Below are 16,949 nucleotides of genomic sequence, written 5' to 3'. Positions count from 1 at the left end.
TTAAAATTATAATCGTCATGACCTCTTATCGAGATGGAGTTGAATATCTGACTCCTACGATTGTTACGCACATTCTATAGATGGCGCACGCACCTCAGAGAGGCCCGGAGTTTGCTCTTGGAGAGTTTGCTTTTCTATTTCATGGAGAGGGAGTCCATGAAATAGAGACACATGTATAAATTTAAGACTAGAAGATTTGGGGCGCCTGGGTGGCTCAGTCGGTTAAGCCTCCGACTTCGGCTCAGGTCAGATCTCACGTCCGTGGGTTCGAGCCCCGCGTCAGGCTCTGTGCTGACCGCTCAGAGCCTGGAGCCTGCTTCAGATTCTGTGACTCCTTCTCTCTCTGACCCTCCCCTGCTCATGGTGTCTCTCTCTCTCTCTCAAAAATAAATAAAAACAGGGGCGCCTGAGTGGCTCAGTCGGTTAAGCCTCCGGCTTCGGCTCAGGTCAGATCTCACGTTCGTGGGTTCGAGCCCCGCGTCAGGCTCTGTGCTGACAGCTAGCTCAGAGCCTGGAGCCTGCTTCTGGTTCTGTGTCTCCTTCTCTCTCTGCTCCTCCCCCTCTCATGCTCTGACTTTCTCTGTATCAAAAATAAATAAAACATTAAAAAAAAAAAAGACTAGAAGATTTATCTCCAGTTAGGGAAATGAGAATTATCCAGTTCTTATCCAATAATTATCCGATTATCCAAATGGACATGATCTATCTAACGAAATATTAAGCCTTGAAATGGGTGAAAGTCCCCTGAAGGGATTTCCCTGGAGGTGTTGAGAATCACAGAGAGATTGAATGGGAGCTAAGAAGCAGCTGAGTGGAAGGCAAGGTGAACAATCAAAGTCATGGCTTCTAGAAGCAGTGGGCAAGTTCCCTGAGCGCTTGTGTATGTTCTTATCAAGTTAATTTCTCTACCTGTTTTTATTTTTTTGGTAGGGGGGGAGAAAGTAATCACTTTAGAAATGTTTCTTTGTTTGCTCTTCTGAGAGGGGCCAGCTGGGACAAAGAGTTGTCCCATTCAGCCTTACTTCATGGAGGGCCTGGGGCCTGGGTGACCTCCTCCCAGTTCTGGGGGGAGCATTTGCCACTTGAGCCTAGGCAGGGCGCAGCTGCATGTGGGGGAGTCCTGGGGGAGAGTACCCTTGGGTGCCCCACTGGCTAAGTGGCAGGGTCTGGGGTTACCTCTGTGCTGACTCGCTGGCTGTGCTGGGCGCGTGCTATGATTTTAGCATGACCTGAGCAGAATCCATGCAGGCCCTGTGGGAACTGTCCCCACTGCGTCTTCTCTAAGAAGGACAGTGGGTGTGTTCACCCACAACTGTTAGCATGTCCCCGAGGTGCCCTGTGGCCCTGAGAATGTCCCCGCAGGCGGCCAGACAGGCCCCTGTACTCGCCACACGCGTCTCCAGAGGCTCACCTTGTGGGCGGACAGCGGGCTGTCAGAGAGCAAGAACTGCTACAAAACTGAGGCAGTGGGCAGAGGTAGATAAGACAGACCCTGGAGCTCAACATCTTCCTTGCTGTGTGACCACTTGTAAGGCCCCTAACCTCGCTGAGGCTCCGTTTCCTCGTGCGGCACAGGGAGCTGCTGACGTCCCCTCCCCGTTGAGGCTTCTCTCCTTGTTGGCTGTTGCTCCCTTTCCTGCTTTATTTTTCTTCATCGTTCTTATCGCTGTCTCATATACCTCATATTGTACTTGGGGTTTTTTTTTTTTTAATATTGCCTGTTCTGTGTCCACCCAGGGGATATTAGCTCTCAGATTTTGTCTGTTTGGTTCATTGCTGTATCCCAGGACCTAGACCAATGCCTGGCGCAAGACGTGTGCACAGAGCTTTTGGGGCGCGGGAGCAAACGAGATGCTGTTGAAGTGTACCCCCCGAAGGACTGGGAGTGCGTGCAAAGCAGGCAGCATGGGGCCTGGTGCAGAGTACGCAGTCAATCAATATTGGCTAATTATGATTATTATGTCTAATTCACAGGACTGCTGTGAGGATCAAACAAGATAATGTATGCTAAGGCATGCTGTGAACGCTGCGTGCTGGGTACCGGAGGTACAACATTAATGATCTGCTGCTGCTTGGAGGGAACTTCCACTTAAACGTCCACATCACCTGGGAGGGAGGGCCCACGGGTGGGTCACTGCCACCTGAGGCTCCGCGAGGGGCGAGGCCGTGCCGTGGGCTGCGCGGTGCGTGGAGGCGAAGGCAGGAGCCCGGGTTGCCCGCCCAGTGGTCTTCCCATGATCCCTTAGGAAAGGCCTCGACTGGATGTGTTTACGTGTATATTACACTCTGCGCACGAATACGTAACATATGCACGGTTTTAAATTTAGTTTATTTTTAACTTTTCGCGTCTTAATAGTTGCGCTGTGGTCAGCGTGCTGGGCACCCACCAGGCCAGGCTGGGAGGGGAGGGGAGGTGGCCAGAGGGTCAGAACAGCAGGCTTTGTGGTTTCTGGGAAATGATGTGACCATCAGGGGTCTCCTGGCAGAGACTCCCCCAAGGGCAGCCCCGCTTCACGAGATGAATTTTAGTTTTCTAAGGCACATCCCTTAGATGGGTTTCTATTTTCCAGGGCACTTGTTTAAGTTTTGATGCCGGGTCCAAAAAAGAGCAGATTCCAACAATCCCGTCTTTCCCGAGACCCTCGGCTTGGCCTGAGCGTCGAGATCATTCGTTTCTCTAATCAGATTTCGGGGTGGGGGCGATGTGTGGCCAGCGGGGCGGGCGGGCGGCCGGGCGGGGGTGTGCAGGCTGGGAGCTGCGTGAGGAACTGTCGGTAGCTCTCCGCACCCTCACGCTGGACCCACGAGGGTGCGCTGTCCTCAGTCTACACATCGCCCAAGTCGGGGCACAAGACAGAGAGGCCAGGTCACGTCTCTGCAGTTACACAGCTCAGGAGTGCCTGCTGGGGTGGAACCTGGTCTGTCTGTCTGTCTAGCACCACAGCTCGGGCGCTGCTGCAGAGGGAACAAGGATTTGGGGGAGGGGCTCAGAGACGGGAGGGGCGGGTGAGTCTCCCTGGTCGTCTTTGGTGCGGAAAGTAACGGCTGCTTCTGCTCAGGGTCCAGGGCTGGGACAGTCTTGCAGATGGAGAAACAGGCACAGAAAGGTTAGTTAACTTTCCTGACGTTGCCCAGCTCGTCCAGGGTTGAGGCTGGATTTGGTGATAGGCAGAGTGATGTGGGCGCTCGTGCTCTATCCATTGTGCCTTGTGCCGGTGAGCACATAGTCATGTGACATAAAGATGGCGCAGGGAGTTTCGGGATCTGGGCTTGAGACCTATCACGTCCCCTGGCCGGCGTGCGCTTCAGTCATTCTCCCCCTTGACAGAGCCCCGCAGAGGCCCCGAGAGCCACCGTCCCATGGCAGATTTTTGTAAAGAATAAATGCGTGTGATAACATTTTATATATATGGAAGGGGAGGGGGGTGCTCAGATTCGAGAGTCCCCGTTTAAAATGGCAGAGGGCAGCCGGGGGGGCTAAGAGCAGGGGCAGTGGGGGTGGGGTCACGAGTCCTTGTTCATGGGTTTCAAGAATCAGTCAAGTAAGAGGGGGACAAACAACCCTGAGGCAATGGCCAGAAGCAACCCTGAACCAAGGATCGTGATTGATTCTCCACAACCCAGGGACATAAAAAGAAATTGGAGTGCTTTGTGGTTATTAATTTTATTATTAAAAAATAATGAAAGGATAAATAACGTAATAAAGGCCTCGAATATACAGCGATTGTGAGAATGTTTTCTGGAGAAAAGATGGTGATTAGTCCAGGTTTGCCAAACTGACATTAACAAACAAGAAAGGTCTAGGTTATTCTCTTCCTTTTAATAGGGCTTTGTGTTCCATAGAATGGGCACGCTGGGGGTTTTCGCTAGAGAGGAAAGATCTTTGTGGGGAGGGAAACTGGTGGGGTGTAGGTGGGACTTGACGGGTTTTACTGAATAGTTACAAATGAGTGATTGCATAAATAAAATTAAAGAGGCTCCGGCACGGGCCGGTGATAAGGATGTGTTTTTGAACAAGCGTTGTGAGCGATCTGTTCTATCCGACTGTAGTTATTAAAAAACAAAACAAAACAGAGACAAAGCTCAGTACCTTCAAAGGAGTTAGGATGCTCGTAGGAAGCATATTAACAGTCTTACAGAATAGTCATTGTTCTTGAGCTAAACAGTGGATTCAGGTGTATTTGTTGTGTTCTTAAATATGATTAGATGAATAAAAGAAACGACAGAATGAAATAGGGCCGATAATGAGCCATCAAACATAATGTTTTATGAATTATGGATTAAGTTTAATCCACTTAGGTGTAATTGTGGGCCACTTAAAACCGTAAAACAAAACAAAGCCCTTTCCTCTGTGGATAAGAAGCAGTGGTGTGTAAATACTGATGTAAGTATGATCGCCGTTTTTCTTCTGCATTAGTGCTGACCTGATGTGTTTGTTTATTGTCTTTAAAAAAATAACTAAAAACAATAAAAGGGACAAGTAGGAAACAGTGAAGCGATTATATCTGAAATCAAAGATTGGTATCACTTCAGCCCTGCGTATCTGAGTCCATTAGGAAGAAGATCGGGGCTGTTCCTTTGTGGGTAAGAAGCCTAGAGACAGACACTTGCAGTGGGTGGCATGCTTGTTTGTGATTCCGTCATGCATGTTTATTATAAAATTATTAAATGAGAAAACGGGTACAATGAGAATGACGCTTAGGCCAATGGTGATGTCGTGTCATGAACCAAATTGTGATTTAGTCCTGTGCTGCTCGCCTGGTGACCACTGAAAAGTACCGGGTTGTTTCATCCTTTTTAACACCTGCCTTGTGCCCCACAGGACAGAGGCCCCGGGTGGGTCTGGTGACAGTCTGTTGATCAAGATCTTGGCTGTGACCTCTGTGGCAAGGGAGCCACAGATCAACCAACAGGAGTGATGGTTAGTGTCATTGTTGTACATTGGGTGGTTGGCTCGTGGGTGTGTCTGTATCATTAAACAAGCATGGGCACCAATAAAACCAAAGATGGCCAATCATAGATCAACGGGAAGACTGTGTCATGAACCACCGCGCTGAATCCCATTTGGCGCAAATCACCGGGCAAATGAAAAGAAAACGTTAATTGTATATGTGTGTATATGTGTTCAGGACATATGTATCTCTTTATATAGATGTAATTGTTGCCTTATTCTTGAGTTGCGTTCATATGCATTTATTGATTTGTTAAAAATAAATGAATGCATGTGTAAATAAAATAGGAAAGGATTAAACATGGACTAATGAAGACAAAATTTGTGATTTATGATTACATAATCCTACAGATTTGAAGGACATTCAAACAAAAAAAAAATCTGTGCTATTTTACCTAATGTAATAGCACTTTGCTATTAATTCATACCTTATGGTTTATATAGACACTTCCGCCTGGATAAATTTGGGGTGTTAACTTGGTGAAGGCGGGGCTCATAGAGACATAGATATTGGTAGTTTTCTGCGTGTTGGGTAAGATTCATAGGTATTGATTTCTGATTTTTTTAAGGCTTAAATAAAATTAAAAAGGGCCACGTGTAGATGAAGGAGGATAATGTTTCGTAAACTAAGGCTGATCATTTTAATTCCAGACAAGCCATTGAACATGATGCAGGCTGTTTCTTTTTTTAAATAATTGTTTTCTGCTGCACAAAACGGGCGCAAGATCGTTCATTTAATGATGCCATTTTTGTGAGAATTTTGAATCGTATTTGGATGGATGAGGTACTTAAAAACGGTAAGTAACAATTGATGTTCTTTAAATCTTTGGTTGGAAAGTTGTTCAGGGGTGTTCATAAGTAAGTCAGTGAATGAATCAACAAATTAAGGAATAAGAGAAGAAATGGAGAACGTGGGACTATGACAGTAATAAATACCTCATTGTCCCAGAGTGGAGGTTATTCCGGTTCTGTGCAGCCACTGCTTCAGTGCAAAGTCCAGACCATCATGATTCGCTTTCGGGTTGGGATGCGACTCTTCCTTATGCAGAAACTTCTAGAGACAGGTTATCTGTCCTCAGTGGTAAACATACTGTGTTGGGACCATTCCGTACTTCCTTGTTGGGAAGGAAGGAACAGGAGACAGAGCAGTGTGGAGCCCTCTTGGGAAAACGCTGGGAGGTCTCCCCACCTGTGGCTGTCACTTGTAAAGGACAGAACGAATAAAGACAGATGTTGGTAACGGTCATCATTCTTTTTGTAAAAAAAATTTTTTGCCCATCAAATTTGAAAATGGTGGGGGCTTGTGTTTTTTTATGTTTTTGGTCATGGGCATCATTCTTATTTTAGGTGATCAGTTCTATGGTGTTCACCAAAATGACAATTGAGAACCATTAACTGATTAAATCAATCGCAGCAATTAAAAATGGAGTGCTGCTTTTGGGTCAGCGTTGAGAAGGAGGGCCGAGCATGGACCCAGGCTGAGAATGTGGTGCAGGCCAAGGATTACAGAGGATCTGGTATTTCACAGCTAACATTAATTTAAACATTTTAAATCTAATATCGTTCATTTTTTTTAAATACCCGATTTCTGTTCTATATAGAAAGAATGCACTAGAGCTGATTCACCATCTGTAATGATGAGCAGCTTGCCTCTGTGGGTAAGGAGCCTGGAGGCTGATGTAAGTGACTGAGATCTTGTTCTTGGGGGGAGTGGTTTGCTCCCGGATGTTGACTGTATCACTTACAGAAACAGGTAGCTTCATAGGTTGCTCATAACACAGGAGGCCGTGCACGAACCAGTGAGAAGTGTGCCGTGAACCGAAGAGCCTGGCGAATCAGTGCAATACAACTTACTTCCACTAAAATACGCTAACGCCTTTACTAGTGTTACAGGTGTTTTAATGGTCCAGTATGAAATATTGCATCACCGTGAGTTAAACATTTTCCCATCGGTACAAGAGCTTTATGCTCTTAACTGATTGAAAGGACAGCCTGTGGAGAGACGGATAGATATGATCAGTTTTCTCTTCCGAATGATGGTGGGGTCGTAATAGTTCAGTGTGTTATTTTTGAAATAGAAGAAAATTAAAAGAAAAGTGTGAACAGGCCAGTAATGAGTGTGAGATTGATATGTAGCAAACATGTTGATGGACTCATCTGCTGTGGACCCTTACAGAGAGGTATATAGCATATGATGTCTGCGGGAAATTAGCTCGTGGACATGTGCTGTCCAATAGAGTGGTTGCCTAGCACCTGGAATGTGGCTAGTCTGATTTGAGATGTTGATCTATTTTGGATATACACACTAAATTTAGAAGATCCACTCCCAAAAATGTAAAATCTTTCCTTAAAATGTATTTATATAGATTACATTAAAAAATTTTTTTAAATGTTTATTTATTTTTGAGAGAGAGACAGAGCATGAGCAGGGATGGGGCAGAGAGAGGGAGACACAGAATCTGAAGCAGCTCCAGGCTCACAGAGCCTGATATGGGGCTCAAACTCATAAACTGTGAGATCATGACCTGAGCTGAAGTTGGACACCCAACCAACTGAGCCACCCAGGTGCTTCTGTAAATTACATGTTGAAATGACAGTATTTTAGGTTTAAACAAATTTGGGTTAAATATACAGTTACATTTGATTTCACCTGTTTTTACTTTTAAAAGTGTTGGTTCTATTAGTTTATTTTATAATTTGAGAGAGAGAGGAAGAGACAGAGAGAGAGAAAGGGAAGGGCAGAGAGAGGGAGACAGAATCCCAAGTAGGCTCTGTGCTGGAGCCTGATGCAGGGCTCGAACTCATGAACCATGAGATCATGACCTGAGCCAAGATCAAGAGTTGGTTGCTAACTGACTCAGCCATCCAGGCACCTCTAAAACATAGATTCTAGAAAACTGAAAAGTTTATGGGTGGCTTGCGTTATGTTTTATTGGCCAGCACTGTTTTGCCTCAATGATAGAAATAGTCAAGGATCTTTTCCTTTATGTTTTTCTGACCCAGGGATATTGATTTATTATTGGTCAATTCATGGATCAATGGAAAGTGAATAAACAAATGAGAAAAATAGAGAAAAGTGCACACTGAATATTCTTGTGTTGAAATGAACATTATTTAAAAACTTTTTTAAGAAATACCAAAACCCGTAAAAACAACATACAGTGGTCAATGCCCATGGTTAATAGGTGTGTGTAGTAATCAAGGCTGTTGTGTTGGGTTGTCGGTGTAGTGCCAGTGTTGTGTTTTTGTTTTTAAAGAAAATGAATAGGTAGCTGAGTAAATAACTGATAGAAGAGACTGAAGCATGGTGAGTGCTGAGTGAGGGTAACATTGTGAGCAAAGGTGTGGGTTGATCGAAATGGGCACCAATCGGATCCATTGCAAGAAACGCCTGGTCTCAGTTTTGTGGGAAATGAGCCTGTCTTCAGAGATTAGAAAGATTGCAGGGTCTTAATCTTAGACTTTGAAGGCTTGTGGGTAGTGATTATGTTATTATTGTGTAAGTGAGTCAATGAGTAAATTATTAAATGTATAAATGAATGAAAAGAGAAGCCTAGTGTGGGCCAATGATGAGTGTGTAACACGGACCAAGAAGTATTATTAATGTTTTTGAAATACTGAAGTCCATTAGGAAAAGAAAGCACACGGGGATGCCTGGGTGGCTCAGTCAGTTAAGCGTCCGACTTCGGCTCAGGTCATGATCTCACGGTTGTGGGATCGAGCCCCGCGTCAGGTTCTGTGCTGACGACTCAGAGCCTGGAGCCTGCTTTGGAGTCTGTGTCTCCCTCTCTCTGCCCCTCCCCAACTTGTGCCCTATCTCTCTGTCTCAAAAATAAATAGACTATTAAAAAATTTTTAAAAAAGGAAAGAAAGCACTGACGTCCATTCCTTAAAAAGGGAGGTGAGAAATAAAGAAGAAATAAAGAGGAGAAATACAGAAGAAAATTGAAGAAGACCAATGTTGAGATTATGTCACATGATAAGAGTTATGATTGATCCCGATTGCTCATTGAGCTCATTAAACAACCACCAGGGTCTGGGTCTCTGTCTCTGTAGGTAACGAACAAGTGGACAGATACTAGTTTTACTGAGAGGTTTTGATCAGTTTCTTTAGATTCCAAACTAAGGATTGTAAGGGAACGAAAAATATGCTTGTGGCACTTTCAGTTAATTAAGAGAGGGCAGATCCTAGACCAGTGACGGTCGTAACTCATAAAACAAGCGTTTGGATAAATTCCGTCTTAGTTGCTAGTGTCCTTATAAAAAAAAAAAAGTCTGGGCTCCAACCTGTGTATTTCAGGTTGATAGATCGATTCATGTCATATTATTTCACTTTGGGCTGCTGGTAGATTTACTCTTGTTAATTTTCTTCTGAAAGATAGATAAATCATTAGTTAATCCAAATTAAATAACAAATAAGCAAATAGACAAATACATAAAAGAGGCTCAAGAATGAGCACTTGGGAAATGTGCTATGAAACAAAATTTCAGATTAAGCTTACTTTGAACATGCAAAGTCCTTTTTTATTTATTTGTTTGTTTTATTTTCATGGATTAAAAATTTTTCTTTAGTGTTTATTTATTTTTGAGAGAGAGAGAGACACAGTGTGAGCAGGGAAGGGTCAGAGAGAAAGGGAGACACAGAATCCGAAGCAGGCTGTCAGCACAGAGCCTGACGTGGGGCTCGAACCCATAAACCATGAGATCATGACCTGAGCTGAAGTCAGCTGCTTAGCTGACTGAGCCACCCAGGTGCCCCTGTTTTATTATTTTCTAATTTAAATTTTAGTTAGTTAACATTGGTGGGTATTAACCAAGGTCCTTTTTTAAAAAAGGTGAAAGTAGATATTCATTTTACATTTGCGTAATAGTTCAGTTTATATTCCACCATCCCGATTTACACATTCCACCATTGATCAAGATTTGGGTTTCTGTTTTTAAGTTTACGTATTTTGCGAGAGAGAGCGCAGGCACTTGTGTGTGAGTGGGGGAGGGGCAGAGAGAGAGGAGGAGAGAGAGAAACCCAAGCGGGCTCTGCAGTGTCAGCACAGAGCCCAACGCTGGGCTCGAGCTCATGACTGACTGTGAGATCAGGCATGACCTGAGCTGAAATCAAGAGTTGGACGCCCAGCCGACTGAGCCACCCAGGGGCCCCAACGATCTGGGTTTCTGACATGTTGCAAGAGAAACACAAGTAAAGATGCAACTTTACTGGTAAAGGAAAACGAGATGCTCCTGGATGTTCTTTGTTATGTATTTCAAGTTCGAACAAATTAAAGAAAGAGGGCCACGCAAGGGTAGGTGACTGTGGATTTGCATAAAGAATCACCGATCCGTATGTGTACCAGTCGTTCTGCTGTAGAAAGAGTTCTGGGAGGTTAGTTTTGGGGGAAATTAGACAAAAGACAGACATTAGAAATAGTCTTATCTTATTCTTGCTTTGCTGGGATTCATGAATATGAACAAGTGATTTTTAGTCAACTCATGAATGAATGGATGAATGAATAAACAAATGTATAAATGAGCAAATGAAAAAGTCCCAAGCCTAGACCAATGATGAGTACCCTGGGGTGTCTGAACCAAGGAGTTTGATTAAACCCTGTAACTCTGAGGTCCATCCTAAAAACAAACCTAATTTCTTTCCTTGGCAGGACAGAACTGTGGCAGAAATGAAGTATAGAGTTGTCTAGCTTGTGGCTTTGGTACCCCTTGGCTAAGGGTTGTTTTATTAGTAACTCAGGGTATGAGGACGTTAAAGAAACGTATCTATGAATAAGGACAATGAGTCTTTACCATTTATGAGAGTATCCAGTGAGAAATAATTTCTTGTTTAAACATTTCTGAGGAGCTGAGTTCCAGTAGTGAAGAGTCCAAGACTTTTTTTTTTAACCACATTTCATCAGGAACATGTAGGCAGATGTGAGTATTGCTTCTGGGCTGGTGGTTGTTAATTTTATTACAAATTTTATTAAGAAAAAGGGGAGGACAGGGAAACATAATAAATGATTGATTACAGAAGTACTTAGGGCAGACCAAGCGCGGGCCAACGAGAGGACTTAAGGTCAGATGAGTTATTCTCGATCAGTATCATTTTTGAAAAACACATTTAATCGTTTTTCTGTGGGTATAGAGTTTATGGGAAGATGCTAGTATTATTTAGGTATGTCCAGAGATGTAGTTTCATCAAGTACCAATGATATTATTATTATTATTATTTTTAATGTTTTATTTATTTTTGATACAGAGAGAAACACGGCATGAGGGGGGAGGGACAGAGAGAGAAGGAGACACAGAACCGGAAGCAGGCTCCAGGCTCTGAGCTAGCTGTCAGCACAGAGCCCGACGTGGGGCTCGAACCCACAATCGTGAGATATGACCTGAGCCAAAGCCGGAGGCTTAACTGACTGAGCCACCCAGGTGCCCCGTATCAATGATATTATTATAAATGAGGGAGGGAAGAGATTATTTAAAAGAGGGCAAATGTGTATCAATGAGAATAATATGTTATTACAAAAAGATAATTATTAATCTTGCTCTGCCCTTCAGTATCCATAGAAGTAAAAAGAATTTGTTTGAGGCTCTACCCACTTTGGGTAAAGGGTGTAGAGACAATTACTTTTCATAGCATTGTAGACCATTTTGCTTTTTTTGGGAAAAAAACCCCCCAAAATTTCCATGAGTAAGTGCATAAAAAACATAATAAATTTATAAAGTAAGGCCAAGCACAGATCGTTGATGAAAATATGTCAAGCAATGAAGATGTAAATTTACCAAATTCTAACCAAGGAAGACCCATGAAAAAGACAGTCTAGGCAAGGACCTATGTGGCTAGGGTTTCATAGAATATGGAACAGGTATAGTTCTTAGTTCTAACACTCGGCTGCTGATGGCAGTTGTCATTGTATTACATACATTTATAATTGAAGAAGTCATTAAAGGGCGCTTGGGTGGCTCAGTCAGTTGAGCGTCCGACTTTGGCTCAGGTCATGATCTCATAGTTCATGGGTTTGAGCCCCATGTCGGGCTCTGTGCTGTCAGCTCAGACCCTTGAGCCTGCTTTGGATTCTTCTGTTTCCCTCTCTTTCTGCCCCTCCTCTGCTCACACTGTGTGTGTGTAGTATCTCAAAAAATAAATAAACATTAGAAAAACTAAAGTCAGGAAGTAAAAAGAGGGCCATTTGTGGGCTAATAATGGGACTATGATAAAAAGTGATTTGTGATAAATCTAGTACAGTAGGACTAAGGTACCTTGATAAAAATCTACATCCATACGCTTCTTCCATTTTCTAAAATCTGCTTGTTACTCCACAGGTTCAGGATACCCGACGAAGATCTTGGCTGCCACTTTTGTGGATGAGAAGCAAAGTGACTCATGTAAGTGACAGAGTGTGTGTTCTTGGTTTGGAGGACATTCATGTGGCCCATGGGATTGTTTCAAAGGAGGAATGGCCAGCGGACATATAAATGAAATCAAAACACACCATGTGTGGGCCACAACTGGGGAAGTGTATGAACCATGGATTAAGATTAGTCCATTTCAGGATAACTGAGATCCAATGAAAACAAAGTTTGAAGGTTTGGCATTGACTTTCACAACTGCATTAGTGTTCCTTTTTAAGAACATTCTCTCCTGATTGCTATCTAGGTTGCTAAGCCTTGGAGAAAGCAGCACCTGGGAAACTAGAAAGTACTGTAGGATTCTAGTATAAAGTCACGTGGTAGGCTCAGGGCACTATTTTTAAAATATGAAGAACTGAAATGAAAGAAGAAAGAGCAGAGAGCAGTGATGCACGTGGGATGGGTATAAAGCAAGTTTATTGATTAATCCATACATGTGGGACTGAGGTCCAATTAAAAAGAGATCTCATTTAGTAGCTCTGTGGGAGATAAGCTTGTAAATAGCGCTCTGCAACATTCAAAGATCTTATCCCTGGGTTTTTGTGACTCATAGGAAGTAATTTTTTTTCAATCAGTGAGGCCATGAATGAAATAATCAATAAGTAATTCATAAACAATCAATACACAATGTATAAATAAATAAATGAAGAAAAAGAATGTTATGCTTGGATCAGTGATGAGTAGTTCTGGGGTATATGAATCAAGAATTTTGATTAAACCCTGAACTCTGAGGTCCATATAACACTGTGTGTTAACTACAGAGGAATTAAAATGAAAGGAAGGAAGGAAGGAAGGGAGGGAGGGAGGGAGGGAGGAAGGAAGGAAGGAAGAGAGGAAGAGAGGAAGAGAGGAAGAGAGGAAGGAAGGAAGAAAAGAGACCTAGTCCTTCTCTCTAAGGGGAATAGAGTCCAGGGCAAGTCCATTGGGGATCCTGTTTTTGGGTCTTAGTGAATTTTTGGATATGGATTGTATTGGTGTAAGTGAGTCAGTGATTGCATGAATAAATAAATGTGTAAGTGAATGAAGACGAAGATCACATGTGAGTCATTTATGGGAGTGGATCATGAAACAAGTATTATTGGTAACGTATTTGTTTTACACCAGGTTTCAATGTAACACATAGGTAAGAGCAGTTTCCCCCTTTAGAGCACACGGGAAGCCCGGAAGCGTAGGGCGCACACAGCTCTGTCTCCACGGGCATGTGAGCCGTCTGAATCGCTGGGCAGTTGAGGCTGGGGGGTTCCATTAAGAAGAGGAACGGTCACCTGGGAGGCTCAACCTGGTAAGCATCCAACTCTTGATTTCGGCTCAGGTCATGATCTCACAGGGCGTCAGGCTTTGTGCTGATGGTGCAGATTTTCTTCTGTTTAGTTTTAATTACTTTATTTTTTTAAGTTTGTTTATTTATTTATTTAGAGCACGTGAGCATGTGCATACAAGCTGGGGGGTGGCAGGGAGAGAGAGAACTCCAAGCAGGCTCAGTGCTGCCAGTGCAGAGCCCTGATGCGGGGCTGGAACGCACGAACTGGGAGACCATGACCTGAGCTGAGACCAAGAGTCTGACTCTTAACTGATTGAGCTGCCCAGGCACCTCAATTTTCTTTTCTTTTTTAAAAATATTTATTTATTTTTTTGGCGGAGGGGGGAGAGTGGCAAAGGGAGAGAGAGAGAGAGAGAGAGAGAGAGAGAGAGAGAGAGAGAGAGAGAGAGAGAATCCCAAGCAGGCTCCATGTTCAGCCCTGATGTGGGGCTCGATCCCAAGACTGTGAGATCATGGCCTGAGCCCAAATCAAGAGATCGACGCTTAACTGACTGAGTCACCCCAGGTTCCCTGCCTTCTTCTTCTCCTTCTTTTAAATATTTTATTTATTTTTGAGACAGAGACAGAGCATGAGCGGGGAGGGTCAGAGAGAGAGGGAGACACTGAATCAGAAGCAGGCTCCAGGCTCTGAGCTGTCAGCACAGAACCCGACGCGGGGCTTGAACCCATGAACGTGAGATCATGACCTGAGCCGAAGTTGAAAGCTTAACCGACTGAACCACCCAGGTGCTCACCCTGCTTTATTCTTTTTTTTTTTAAATTTTTTTAAAATGTTTTATTTATTTTGATACAGAGAGTGACAGAGCATGAGAGGGGGAGGGGCAGAGAGAGAAGGAGACACAGAACCAGAAGCAGGCTCCAGGCTCTGAGCTGTTAGCACAGAGCCTGATGCGGGGCTTGAACCCACGAACCCACGAACGTGAGATCTGACCTGAGCTGAAGTCGGAGGCTTAACCGACTGAGCCACCCAGGCGCCCCTCGCCCTGCTTTATTCTTGAATTGAGTCTTAAATTCAATGGTATTTACTATATTATTAAAAAATAAAAAAATAAAAATAAGCTGATAAGTAAAAGGGAGTTCAGTCTTTGCACCAATAATGAGAATGTGATGTGATCCAGACTTATTATTAATTTGGCAGTGTAAAACTCATGTCCGCTGAAAAACATCTACCAGAGACTTTAGAATTGACTTTTAATTTACAGCATGAACGCACCACAGCCTACTGAATCCTTCTTTAATGGTGAGATCTTAGTTGTTGCCTCTGTGGGTAAAGAGCACAGAGACAAATAAAAATGTTGCAGTCCCTGGTCTCTGGCGAGTTTGTTCATGAATTTCCAAGGATTTAATTTAAAAAATTGGTTATACATATAAATATATTGAATACATAACAATATATATAATATGTCTAGAATATATAATAAAATACATAAGCATAAATTGGTTGTATTTATACATAAATATATATAATTTACTTATGTATATGTAATATATAAACTATAAAACACACACACACACACACACACACACACACACACACACACATATATTAAACAACACCAAGCACTGACCAGGGATAAGAATATGTTATGAACCTTGGTTCATGATTAGTGACTTTCAGGGACACATAATAATATATATCATTTTAGTTTGGCACTAAAGTACATTTAGCAGTACATCCCTTCCTTGATAAAGTTCAAGGTTATTTATGTATCGAGGGAGGAGGATGTAGGATAATAGAAGATGACGTCATTCTAATTTCGAGGGAAAATGACGGCTCATCACTGTTCATTTTGCCGTCTCTGCAACGCAGACACGTAACGTAAAGAGACAAGCAAAAACTTCTCAGTGTGACGTTGGTATGAAACACAGCTGTCAGTCAATCCCTTTGCACACCCAGAGGTGCACTGAAAAAAGACATCAAGCATATTAGCTTTGTGGAGGAGTGCAAATAGACCTATCTTGGTAAAAATCATTCATCTTATTCTTGGCGTTTGTGATTCATGGCTATTGACTGAATTATAATTTATGCATGTAAAAATGATCCAGAAAGGAAGATATGATTGGAGAGGACAAAAAGTGCCAAGTTTGGATCAATGAGGAGGACCCTGCGGGTCTGAATTAAAAATCTTGATTAAGCTCTGCAGCTCTAAGGTCATTACAAGAAGAAATGTAGCCATTCCCTCTATGATGATGGTGTTCGGGAAGCAAGAGGGGAATATTCAGGATCCTGTTTTTGGGTTTTGTGTTCCTTGGGTGCGGGATGTTTTTAATTACACATGATGTCATGCCTGATTAAGGAAGGGAATGAAGGAGGGAAAGGAGCACAAGGAAATCCACACATTGTTCAATCACGAGAGTCCGTTTTGAAACATTTCTGAAGCAGTGAGGTCCAGGAGAGTAAGTGGATCAAGATTTTACTCCGTTCAGGAGCGAGCAGATAGATCTGCCCAAGAGTGAATGTTGTTACTATGAATTGATGGCAGGTTGCTGGTTGTTTGTTTTATTAAGAAAAGGGAAACATGTTTGCATCAGTAAATAAGGATCTAATTGAAAACAAACGACCACGGGCCATGAGACTAGGTCTCAGTACAAGATGGTTGACTGGGTGCATATGACCACCTGTTAGGATCATTCAAAGCTTTGTCCAGTGAGTTGTAATAATGACAAAAGTTATTATAACTGAATGAATGGATTCATATTTTATTTAAAAGCTGAAAATCACACAGCAGTGAGGACCCTTATTATGGAATAATGATAACGATTATCCTGTTTTTTTGCTACAATATCCATCTTTTTAAAAACCTAGGCTTTCCCCATTTTGTATGATGTTCAGACAGACGCTGCCCATTTTAACCCATTTTTCTTTTTCTTTTCTTTACTTTCTTTTTTTTAAATCAAAGTGCAGTTAGCACACAATGTTACATTGGTCTCAGTTGCACGGCATTGTGACATTTCTAGCTGTTACGCCGTGCTCACTGTAAGTGAGCCTACCAGCTTTGCCATTTCTTTATGTAATGAATAACAGGGAAAATTATTCCATAAGTAATATTGATTGAGTGAATGAATAAATGGATGAATGCATTAAGTAGAGCCAATCATGGACCATTGTTAAAAATACACCATGAAGCAGGATTTAAATTTATCCAGTCAGTATAAGAAAGATCCACTGAGAAGGATAATGTAGATTTTAACTATGTAAAGTACCCAGATATGTTTTTAAGAGTCATAGTTATTACCTGTGGGTTGAGTGATGGATTCACTGGTGTTCATTTTATTGTT

The 16,949-nt window shown here is 42.7% G+C and overlaps 1 long non-coding RNA gene and 2 pseudogenes across 9 annotated transcripts in view; all 3 read left to right on the top strand.

The window, feature by feature from the left end:
- The first annotated feature begins 6,333 nt into the window (after positions 1-6,333).
- The window catches only part of LOC115301645, a 74,861-nt gene continuing 64,245 nt past the window's right edge, over positions 6,334-16,949 (top strand). For 8 of the 9 annotated variants that reach the window (XR_003913219.1, XR_003913218.1, XR_003913212.1 and 5 more), the window contains exons 1-2: positions 10,091-10,870; positions 12,263-12,325. This is a non-coding gene — a long non-coding RNA (uncharacterized LOC115301645). Of the gene's footprint in view, positions 6,469-10,090; positions 10,871-12,262; positions 12,326-16,949 lie in introns of those variants that run through there. The other variant, XR_003913213.1, reaches the window with a different exon arrangement.
- LOC115303207 lies at positions 10,498-10,569 on the top strand (annotated as a pseudogene).
- Positions 13,016-13,087, top strand: LOC115303203 (annotated as a pseudogene).

Source organism: Suricata suricatta, chromosome 9 (assembly GCF_006229205.1).
Source record: "Suricata suricatta isolate VVHF042 chromosome 9, meerkat_22Aug2017_6uvM2_HiC, whole genome shotgun sequence".
NCBI classification, from domain to species: Eukaryota; Metazoa; Chordata; class Mammalia; order Carnivora; family Herpestidae; genus Suricata; species Suricata suricatta.
This window is presented reverse-complemented; position numbering and strand designations above follow the sequence as displayed.